We start from the raw sequence: 10,622 nt of genomic DNA, 5'->3' as shown, positions 1-10,622 counted from the left end.
CATTTAACTCATTTTATTACATGTCAAAGATACAAATCCATTTTTTCCACATCAGTTATCATTGTTTGTTGTTTAATTGTTTATTTGTTATTTAACTGAATAACAAATTTAACAAGTATTTTATTTCACATCACAAACAGCAAATCTAGTAGTACATAGTGATTAAAGCAAATGTAGATTTACTATAATGATATTTTTAGTATCAGTGAATAAAGCACAGAGGTAGGTAATTAAAAACAAAAACATTGCATTAGGCTCATGTATGAATGAACAGTATGTATGTGTATAAAATAATAATTATTATTATTATTATAGAAAACATCGCATTAGGCTCATATACAGTATATTGCCAAAAGTATTTTGTCACCTGCTTTGAGCCCCATATGAACTTCAGTCACATCCTATTCTTAATCCATAGGGTTTAATATGACATTGGTCCACCCTTTGCAGCTATAACATCTTCAACTCTTCAGGGAAGGCTTTCCACAAGGTTTAGAAGTGTGTTTACGAATGAATTAGAGCACAGACTGAGAGCCTGTCCAACATCAGTGTGTGACCTCACAAATGCACTTCTGGAAGAATGGTCAAAAATGCCCAAAAACACACTCCTAAACCTTGTGGAAAGCCTTCCCTGAAGAGTGGACCGGCGTCATATCAAACCCTATGAATTAAGAATAGGATGTGACTGAAGTTCATATGGGGGTCAAGGCAGGTGACCAAATACTTTTGGCAATATAGTGTATGTACAGAATGTATGTGTACGTACAGTATGTATTATTAGAAAAAGAATAATTACAGAAAACAAAAACATTGCATTAGGCTTGTGGCTATTGTGTGCTATGTGGTTCTGTATGCAATCCTAAAGAAGAACCCATCAAGTAACATTCACTTTACTGTACTTTCTGATTGTACATCTCTTCTGGGCCTTTTTTCTGCATGAGAGAGGGAGAGAGAGAGAGGGGGAGAGAGAGAGGGGGAGAGAGAGAGTTACTAAGACTGATGGAGTATATTAGGATTCAAGCAGGGAAAAATTTCAGCTTCCTAAGGAAGGCAGTTGTGTCTTGGAGGTGTGTTCTTAAAGCAATATAACACTCATGGTCGCGGCCTTGATAGCGGATAAGTAACCACAGCCTTGCAAAATACACTACGCTATATTCCTTTTATACAACAGTCCCATTGCCAACTAACATACTTTTAAGACACAAAATAGTATTTTTCACTGTTAAGTGTTTATTTCTGTTCGTTCATCCTCCACCTCAAAAAATAGTTCTGGACAGCAGATTCAGACTACATTGTGTGCTTACATACTTGCAAAAGTGTTAGGCTGTTGCAGAAAGAAATGGCCCACTATTAACAACTATTCATCCAATGCTGCAAAAGCACATTCTGTTTACTACTCTAACATCATTTTAAAAGGCTAACTGAGAAAACATTGAAAAACCCTTGTGCAATTATGTAAGCACAGAATGTAATCTGAAAACTGCTGCCCTGGGTAAAAAAGCAATGCAAATGATATCAGTTAGTATTCTGTCTATAATGGAGTGGAATAAAAAAAAAAATCTATGCGTCTCCAAACCTTTGACTGTGGTGCTACATGTACTTGACACTTACCTCAAACGTGGTGTCTGCCTTGAGAGGCAATTGCCACCCCTGTCCCTGGCACCAATCAATCAATTTGTCATGGAATGTTTCTTTCAGCTTCCTGCAAGAAAAGGTTTTATAGATCATTTAATCGTTTAAAATGTTATAATATAGCCTACACGTCTACATTAATGGCTGCTGTAGAAAATGCATTGTTTCACCTCTTGGAATTCTTGATTCTTTGACTGGGAAAAATAAAACTATATCAAATTTTAATTGTAGATATTCATATAATTTAGGACCTTACCTTGCTCCAGAAATCCTGATTAATTAAGCCTACCTTACACTGACAAACTTTGACAAGATTTGGGAAAGATTCTTGAAAGATTGTAGTCTTTTGAGTAGCCTAAAACTTGAATGAGGGGCATTATATTAGTTAAAAGACTACAATCTTGTCAAGACTCTTTCCCAAATCTAGTCAAAGTCTGTCAGTGTAAGGTAGTGCTAGGCTTTGCAGCTCCATCCAGTACACCACTACGTTCCTTGATAACCTTATTGGAAAAAAATAAGGACGTTAACACATAAAAAACAACAACAACAATGAAACATTCCTGCAAACGGCAAGCTAAAACCTGATCAGCGGATATATTCACCTGTATTGGCAACACAACCTTCGAAATGTGACGTTCAAATTAACGTAGTGATGGTGGGGGCGAACGCTAACTTTGAACAGAAAAGTTCGTTGACTTTTAAACGAGATTGCTAACCATTGACGTTATGCTAGCGTGCTATCAGAAACTTCACAGTAGGCTAGCTTCTTCATCAACCCAGTCTCTTACAGAAAAGTAAAACATGTCCAACGCTTATATTTCCTAATTCAATCATGACCGGCGAATCCCAACATTTAACAGAAAAAAGAGTTTGGCCAGCTTTGATATGGCATGCTAAAAGTTGCTAGCTAGTGTGCTAACGATAACGTTACCAGCTAGCTGCCCCGACACCTCGTTAATCCAGTGCTATACAGTATCCTCAGCACAAACGTTAAGTTTAGACATAGACGACAGGAATGATTAAGTTACTCTAGTAACTATTCGGACAAACTACATCTTACATTGTCAATCTTACCGTTTGCCGAAGTCAGACAACCGTTGACAGGCAGCCATTGTTCTCCGGGGACTTCACTGGCTTCACTCCAGAGACATCTGACGACGTAGCTGCTAGGCTAATGTCGTCAGATGTGAACCCGACAATTGACAATTAACATATAACCCGACAATTTGAAACAACAGTGAATTTAAAGATAGACATTGTGTGCTATGCTATCTTTCAGAATAACGTTATTCAAACATTAAATCCAAAAGTGGCGTGGTGTCTGTGTGACACTGGTATGACACAGGTCCGGTTGTAGGATAACAGGAAGTGTCTGTGTTCCGGGGAAAACATTAGCCTATGTTAAATAACAGTATTTTAGTGAGATTTAACCCACTCATTTTACCAATGACAGGAAAGTCATGTTTATTCAAAATAACAGGTGAATAATGTTGGAATCTGGCTGTAAATTCACAGAAACTTTTTACAGTGTGGAACCCTGGCTGGCAATATGGCCAATCCAGTGTCAACAGCCCAAAGGCTGAGTTTTTGGCCTTTTTCAGACCTGCCATAAAAACTTATATGTAATATGTACTTGTTTATGTGATAATGATAATAAGTACATGTTCTCATACTATTACAATAATAATATTCATATTGTGTCAAATATTCATTTACCTCATGTTTCATAAAAATGGGGTCAAATTGACCCCAAGAACACCAACGTAACTATTTTTTTTACAGGACATTGGAAACATATTTTTGTGCAAATTTCATGTTTACTCTGTTGTACCCTTCAAATGAGGAAAAGTCATGAAACTTGAAGCAAAACAAAAAAAGTGAACCATATATTTTATGATGCTAAACATGGCTTGGGGTCAAATTGACCCCAAGGACAAGATGAGGGTTAAATATGCTCCCCTGATTTTCATCACTGAAGTTGCTACATACATCTTCCAACGCATCTGGGGGTAGAGAGTGGTGGGCTGCAGAGAGTCTGGCCAAGAGCGTGTCATGTTACAGAATCAAAACCTGTCTCATGATAAGATGATGAATGATATTCCACTGCTTCCAAGAAACACATTTTAGTAGCCAACCGTTATCAACTTCAAAAGTAGCTGTCAAATAGTCAACAAAGGAGGCACAGAGCAGATATTGCATTTCTGCAGTGTAGTGTTTCTGAAGAATAGACATCTTGCTGCACTGAGCTCATCTGGCTGAATCTTACAGTGCAAACATGTGTCATGTTCCGCAAGATCTGCACAACGCTAGAAGAAGTAGAACGTGCCCACTGATTTGATGCAAGAGCAGAAGGCATGAAACCCTCCTTGTTATAGTCTCTCCAGTATTTTAATTTATCTGTAGGAACCAGATGGACACTATGTAAGGCTGTTTGAACTTTGTCAGCGGTTTCAAATCAGCTAGGGAACCAATTGCAGAATGGGGGTGACAGCAAGTTGATGACGACGTCTAAGCAACACACAGAAGCTTGTAATTTGGTTAAGAACCAAACCAGCTTTTGTTCAAATCTACACACCTATAAATACTGAAAAATGTAAGGTTCATCAAATGTTATTTTGAATTTTTAAAATGCTTTACATACTGTATGTCATCTGGTATAAGTTAATTGATACAACTGGCTAGCCAATGAGCTACGCACAGACGCCTTTGCCTTTGCACAGACATCCGTAGCGCCCAATATAAACGGTTGTGGGCTTTCGTAAACCATGCCTCAAATACGAGAAAAAGTATGCGCATGTTAAACAAGAAAAAATATGCAGTGCAGTAATCGCAACTTAACCCATTTGCTTAACGTATGTATGGATGTTCTCAATGCTCTCTCTAACCCAAATGCTAATGTGGGTCTAATTCAAGATTTGGAATCCTCGAGAAATCTTATCCTGCTATCATTTGTCTTTGATCATTGGGCGCTGGGCTGCTGAATCTGGCATGTTAAAGTTGGCAAGTTAAAGGTGACTGGTATGTAGCCTAGTAGGCACTCTTTTATCTAAAGCAGGATGGACTCCAAAGTCGGGTTTGGGAATCGAATCTGAGCCGAATCGATTGTCTGTGATGTTCCTGCAGCTCCACCCATATGTTTGTACAGCTAGTCGATGATGTTTGCAAGTTGTTAATGGATATCTGATGCCTCATGATACCTTAGTTTGCCTTCAACTTCTCTCTGCTGTCCATTTCAGTCACTAACAGATACAGTAGATGATTCCAAAATCTTGCGTTTGCAGCTTACGTTTTCTCTCATTATCAGGAAGAAGTTCTTGTAGTGCACCATTATTCTAAACAATAACAGCCTCCTCGCCACTGCTACCAAAATGATGCAATGTACTGTTTTGTTTGTTTGTTTTTCGGGTGCGTCAGTATGTGCAGATACAAATGATTTAGCCCATAATAGGGGCTACAATGTTGTCTCTGCTCCTGCACTCCGTCATCCTTTCATGGATGCTGCGTCTGAAAAGGTTCTCCGTGTTAAAGCTGTCGCAGCCAGTGCACTGGGAGCTTGATGAATGTCTCAGACACGTGCAGCTTTTATTTGTCTTCTTGTATCTAATTGTTGCTATTATTGCTTGTGTGCGGAGAACCCCAGTCTATAAAACATCTCGAACATGTTTTACGAATGATTTTAATTGACAAAGAAGTACTGCCATTTTCACTTGGACAAATATAAACCTTGTTCCTCTTCAGGAAAAGGACTAGTGTGTTGTGCACAATATCATCATAATATGTTATTACATTAATAAGTCATCTTCACAGACCTTTTATATCAATGGTATGAACGATTAATAGTGTCTATAATTGATAGTACAAGGTAACCCTCCAGTATCATTGATATTGACATTGCTTATATTAGATACCATAGATATGAATGTCTTATTCAATAGAGTGACCCTGAGCAATGCAAGAGGGTGTTTTTCCTTCTATTAAGGTATCACTGTAATACCATTGCTAGATTTCACAGAGATCTATTTAGATGAAAAGCAAAAGAATGTGTCACAAATGCTGTAATCTTTCACAAAACCACATAACATCGTAATTGAATGTAGTTGTCATATCCTAAAATTGTTCATAATGGTTAACAATACAAAAAAAATGTATAATTATGTTTATGTGACTCTCTTATGTGTACAATACATACCAAAGTTATTTTTTGTTTATACTTGTTCTTGCTTAGTTTAATCAAAATGTTGATTATAGCATATAAAAGTGTCTGAAGTTGGCTTCAAAGTCAGTAGCCCATATTTGGATTATTTGGAACATCAGAAGTCATAAAGGCACTTTCATATTTGCTGAACCGTCAAAATCGATGCGTGTGATACCGCTTGCTGTGGTTTGTTTCAGTGTGAGTGTGTGTGTGCGTGCTCGCATATGTGTGTGTGTGTGTGTGTGTGTGTGTGTGTGTGTGTGTGTGTGTGTGTGTGTGTGTGTTTGTGTGCGTGTGTGCAGTGCACGACTTGAGCTGACATCTTTGCTGCCTGCACTCCGGGTCTGTGTATTGCGCGGCCTCTGGACTCAGCGGGCATGGCCCTGCAGCCTTGGCCCAAGACAGTGAAGCATTAAGCTCTCACGGCCCACACCGGTGATGCCGCAGCCCAGGTAATGCATGCAAATGCTGATAAGAGGCCCTCTCGCGCGCCACTGCCACTACAACCCCCACCCCCACCACCTCGACTGCCGTATGCCTCCACGGGAAGACTCGGCTCAGCTCCCCTCCCCGACCTTGGCTGAGCTGACTCCCGTCGGCGGTTTCTCTCACTCACGCACCCGCGCAGCGACCTCGGGCACACTGAGAGCGCCTATTTATAGCCGAGCAGAAAATGACTTTGACGTTGCAGCAAAACAACAATTTACCACCCGCCTATTACTGGGAGAAAAGGTTCCAAAAAGAAGAAGAAGAAGAAAAAAAAAAACAGGAAAAAAAGGAAGAACAAAGAAAAGCTAAAAGTGAGGCCTTCGACAAGTCCAGCTAATTTACTCGCCGAGTTGTCACAGTAATTACAAACTTTCAGCGCAGTCCCCTCATTTCCCACAGACAGCTAAGTAACACTAAAACACAGATAATTACGGCAGCACTTTTATCCTTTTTCCCATAATGCAACATTCACTCAGCCTTGCCCACATATTCCCAAACAGACCTAGGTGTTGCAGATTTAGAAGCTTAATTGAGCTGCTGGAATACTGAGTTTATGCAGAGCTTTTAACTCTAAGAGAAATATAAGCCCACAGCCACATGATATAAATAATCGTATAAGATTGTTATGTGGTCGTCACATGTTTTGTTCTTGATAAGTCACAGAACACGACTTCTCAACTGAAATAATGAGAATGGGGCTACCTTTTTTTCTAACAGCCATTGCTGTTATTTGCACAAATAACCATGTGGCTCTTTTTTCACAAAAATAAGCATCTCTGCCTTGCTCTGCAGTAACTTGTCTGGGAGATCTGACTGAGATGCGACCCTGGCAAGGATTTATGCAAGAGATACGCACTGCGTGATATTCAAGCAATTTGAGCCAGCATGCCATTTCATTAGCCTTCGGTAAGCAAAGTCACCTAGTGCAGGTCATTTTTAGGCATATCTTTGGGCTTTTTTTTTGCATATATTGAGACAAGACAGTGAAGAGTGACAGGAAGCAAGTGGGAGAGAGTAGGTGAGTTAGGATCAGGAAATGACTCGAACCCGGGTCTCCATGAGCACTTGGATCTGAGCATGGTATGGATGTTGCACCACAGTGCCCCCTACCTGCAGTTTTTAACATTTGTTTTGAATGCTGCATTATTTCTATAGCAGCCCACAAGCAGATTTTGTTCTGTTTTTTGAGCACTTAAATGCATTGCAGCTTGGGCACAATAATGACTGTAACGATAACACTGAATTGTTGTACCTTATGTATCATTAGCATCCATGCTCTTAACAGAGAAGAATGGGTGTGAATTTGGACGCAATTTGCATTTGTCTGTCTCCAAGGGTTAAGGCACACAAGATACGCAGAGAGAAGATTCATTTTTATGTATTTGTGGAACACACATACACTATGCAGCAGCACCATGACTGGAGCATTGTAATCTTAATAAGGTTGAAAAATGCATTAAAAGCACATATCCTCATATCCCATTCATCTGACGTGTGGGACGCATCCATGGTCCTGTGTCATGAGATGGAGATACACACAGTCCATGCTGACACAACACAAAAAGCATACACATGTGAGAAACTTAAAATGCCAAGCACTGGAAACCACATTACTAATGCAGTTCCCTTTCCCCTCCCAGAGACACCATGGGCTTTGCAATCATTTTCTTTTCTGAGCATAAACTGGTATTGATCTCAAGCACTGCCGAGAGATAACAGGTTGCCATGGAGATAGAAATTTGACAAATAATGGGGTTTCAGTGAATTAGTTGTAATGGAAAAAAGAGCTGGAGGAGAGAGGCATATAACATGGATGTCAAAATAATTACAGTTTGTGAGGACCGCCATACAGTGCACACACCGAGGTAGGGTGTGTGTGTGTGTGTGTGTACAGAGGGTGGTGTGTGTGTGTGTGTGTGTGTGTGTGTGTGTGTGTGTGTGTGTGTGTGTGTGTGGAGGGGGGGGGGGGGGGGGGGGGGAGGGGTCTTACCTGGATGACCACATTGAAACTGTCAACTGTCTTCTAACCTAAATGTTGTTACAAACATGTCATTTGTCAAGTCTCCCCATGCTATATTTGTTTGCACTGCAGGGAATGTGTTTTTTTTTTTTACCAAGCTGTATAAATATGTTTTTATAAAAAATGGAGTTAGCTTCAGCCACAGCTGGCACTGGACATGTTTTCTTTATTAAATTCTTTATGGCAACACGTCTCCACATTGCTGGTCACAGCCTGGAGACAGTGTGACCACCAGGCCCTTTGTTGCTCTGCAGGGTACTGACACCCACACCCCACCCCACCCCACCCACACCACCCTACCCACACCACCTTACACACACCCCACACCACACCACCCTACCCACCCCACCCCACACACACACACCACCCTACCCACACCACCTTACACACACCCCACACCACACCACCCTACCCACCCCACCCCACCTTACACACACCCCACACCACCCCACCCACCTTACACACACCCCACCCCACCCACTCCACCTTACACACACCCCACTCCACCCCACCTTACACACACCCCACACCACCTTACACACACCCCACTCCACCCTACACACACCCAACTCCACCTTACACACACCCCAGCACCACCCCATCCACACCACCTTACACACACCCCACTCCATCTTATACACCCCAGCACCACCCCACCCACACCACCTTACACACACCCCAGCACCACCCCACCCACTCATACTCCTACTACGCTACTCCGTCTTTTTATGTTCATATTCTAGACCATCTCCCAGTGATCACTGTAGAATTTCTGAAATCATGAGTGTCTGCTTCACGGTCATAGGTAGACTTGAAGATCTGCACTTGTGTTGTGTTTGCAGTCTTTTCTTTATGTAATCGGTGCAGCTAAATTTATTTCCTGTAGTGTAGTGTATTAGCATTGTGTGTAAACTGCTGAACAGTGTGTTGTGTCTTCCATGCGTGTTGTGTCAGTGTGTTGCGTCTTCCATGGCTTAGGCCTGAAAGAGCAAAATAGAATCTGAGGTGATGACCACTTACTTGACACAGTACTCTGTGGATTTCCACCCACACAAACCATCATTATGCTGCCATCAAATAGCCATGGCGCTACCCAATTTCGAAAGGTAACTGTTTCATTTCACACGCTCAACACATACAGCAGTCAACAAACATTACAATGAAACCATATCATACCATATTACTGTAATGCCCCGATGTGTTAACCTAGCTGAAGACATTTAGCAAAATCAATGTATGAACCTCGGCTAATAGTCGGGAAATTACGGTAACCTCACGGTCTGGTACGTGCTGTAAGTACCCAGGTGCAAATAGATGCTCTGCATAGTGGAAACCATGGACACCTGCAGTAGGAGCAGCATTCTGGTGTTCCATTTCATAGTTAATACAAATATTAGCCAATATTAAACAAAAAAAACAAACAAAAAAACTTGTCTTGGCTCTCATATGAGTATGGCAGTGAAAGCCTCCAATCTGGAGTTAGTAGCAGCTAGCAGCATGCTGGACCCGGCGCAGTCCAATCCCAATGTGGTGTGGCTCCGAGCGGGCAGAGAGTGTGCGCTCACACCGCTGCTGCCTGGTGGTCGCCCTGCTCTGAATTCCCTCTCGTCACTTCCCTCCCTGCGCCATCTGCCTGCTCATTGACAGTCCAGTCACATTGGAAACAATCCTCAGGCAATAATTGCAACAAACAAAAAAATCCTGTTTATCTGGAGGGAACAGCTCTGCTGCTGAATAGGCTTCAGTGTTTGGGAGCTACGGGGAAGAGAAAGAGAGGGGGAAAAAACAGAAAGGTTTGATAATGTATACAAAAAATGAAATCAATTAACAGAGTAGTTTTACCTGCACATATTTGCTGTATGTGTGTGTGTGCAAGTGTGTGTGTGCGCGTGTGCATATTTGAAAAGCAATGTTTTCACCTGGTGTCCTCATGATAGACAAAAGCTTTTGGAATTTGTTTGAATTGCCCCCTGAGCCTGGTGAAAGTGATGTAAATTGCTTTTAAAAAGCAGTTAAACACAACACGGTTATGCCAGACTGGCCATTCGTCCCTTCATAATTCCTTATGCCTAATAATACACTGAATTTTGTGTGTGACTGTTGCATTGCCTGTCTTTTTGTTAAGTCAAAGAATTATGTATTGATTATGATTGATTGATTGATTCTGGATTAAGACAAAAAGACAAATCCAAAGGGTGACATGCAAAAGTGCAATAGCCTACTTATTTCCAGCATGGTCCTTGGTGTTGTCTGGTGCAGACAAATAGACAATACTGTAGACAAGAA

At 41.2% G+C, this 10,622-nt stretch overlaps 1 long non-coding RNA gene across 1 annotated transcript; it reads right to left on the bottom strand.

The window, feature by feature from the left end:
* Positions 1–664: 664 nt before the first annotated feature.
* LOC134082156 (uncharacterized) lies at positions 665–1,911 on the bottom strand. The gene is made up of 3 exons (XR_009939581.1): positions 1,889–1,911; positions 1,612–1,702; positions 665–932 (listed from the first exon to the last, which is right to left on the bottom strand). It is a non-coding gene; the product is annotated as an uncharacterized LOC134082156 (long non-coding RNA).
* Positions 1,912–10,622: the final 8,711 nt, after the last annotated feature.

Source organism: Sardina pilchardus, chromosome 6 (genome assembly GCF_963854185.1).
Source record: "Sardina pilchardus chromosome 6, fSarPil1.1, whole genome shotgun sequence".
In the NCBI taxonomy this organism is placed as follows: Eukaryota; Metazoa; Chordata; class Actinopteri; order Clupeiformes; family Clupeidae; genus Sardina; species Sardina pilchardus.
The sequence above is the reverse complement of the archived record's forward strand: the minus strand, read 5'-3'. Positions and strand labels throughout refer to the sequence as shown.